At 38.4% G+C, this 1,572-nt stretch overlaps 1 protein-coding gene across 2 annotated transcripts in view; it reads right to left on the reverse strand.

Moving 5' to 3' along the window:
- Positions 1-1,572, reverse strand: part of GRID2 (glutamate receptor, ionotropic, delta 2) — a 2,375,079-nt gene that overhangs the window by 590,157 nt on the left and 1,783,350 nt on the right. The gene's annotated exons all lie outside the window — the stretch shown is intronic.

Genomic DNA, 1,572 nt, shown 5'->3' on the forward strand with positions numbered 1-1,572 from the left:
CACAGGACAGAGCAGAGTTTAGGGCTGTTGTACATAGGGTCGCTATGAGTCCCAAGAGATTCAACGGCACACTACAACAACAATGTTGTTATGATGTAACCCATATTAAATGCAATAATCTTTGATCTTTTTCAGCAAACATTTCAGGTCCTTCTCACTTTAAGCAAGCAAGGTTGCCATCTGCATAACACCTGTTGATGAGTCTTCTCCTGGTATTGATGTCATATTCTTCTTTCTAAAGTCCAGTCTCTTGAATAATTTGCTCACCACAAAGATTGATGCAGAAAGGATACTGCTCTAACTTACATTTTTCTTGATTTTAAATCATGCACTATTTTCCTGTTCTGTTCACGCAACAGCTTCTTGATCTAAGTATAGGTTTCATAAGAGGATGATTAAGTATTCTGGATCCCTTTTCTTCTCAATGTTAGCTATAGGATGTTGTGATCCACATAGGGGAATCACCGTGCATTGTCAATAAAATACAAATAGACCTCTTCAACAAATGGTGCTGGAAAAACTGGAGTTCCACCTGCATAAAGCTGAAACAGGATCCACATCTCATACCATAAACAAAAATCAATTCAAGGTGGATCAGACACCTGGGAGTAAAGCCCAAAACCATAACATTCATAAGACACAAAGTAGGATCAAGCTTAAAACCGCTAGTCCAAGGTATAAAGACACTGCCAAATACAACCAGAAATACACAATCTAAAGAGGTTAAAATTGATGCATGTGACCTCTAAAGATTAAATCTCTATGCACATCAAAAACTTTTCCCAACAGGGTGAAAAGAAGACCTACAGACTGGGAACAAACATTTGGTAATACCATCTCGGACAAGAGTCTTATAACAAAAGTGTACAGAATATTCTTGGATCTCCACCAGAAAAAGACTGATAAACCAATTACAAAATGGGCAAAAGATATAGAAAAAATTTTCACAGAGGAAGATATTTAAACAGCAAACAGACACATGAAGAAATGCTCCAAATCACTGGCAATCAGAAAGATGCAAATCAAAACCACAATGAGGTACCATCTCACTCCATTAAGAGTGGCAAAGTTTAACAGGGCAGCCAGCAATAGATGTTGGAGAGGATGCGGCAAGAAAGGAAATCTTATACATTGTTGGTGGGACTGTAAAAAGGTGCAATCAATATAGAAGGCAGTTTGGCCCTTCCTCAAAAAGCTGAACATAGAAATTCCATATGACCCAGCTATTCCACTACTTGGAATATACTCTGAGAATATGAGAACTGAGATACAAACTGGGATTTGTACACCAACATTCATAGCAGCATTATTCACCATCACAAGAACATGGAAACAGCCCAAATGTCCAACCACAAACGAATGAATTGAGAAATTATGATACATTCACACAATGGAATACTATGAAGCACGCAGGAGCAATAACTTTGTAAATTATTTCCTAACTTGGGAGGGACTGGAGAGCATTATGCTGAGTGAACTAACTCAGTCCCACAAGGATAAATATTGCATAAGACTGTTATTGTAGAAGGAGTATAAGGATCCAGGAAGGGTCGGAGAGGCTGGAAGCAGAGG

The sequence above is a fragment of the Elephantulus edwardii genome, unplaced genomic scaffold (assembly GCF_000299155.1).
Source record: "Elephantulus edwardii isolate Elephantulus edwardi_28Jun2011 unplaced genomic scaffold, EleEdw1.0 scaffold00144, whole genome shotgun sequence".
Taxonomy (NCBI): domain Eukaryota; kingdom Metazoa; phylum Chordata; class Mammalia; order Macroscelidea; family Macroscelididae; genus Elephantulus; species Elephantulus edwardii.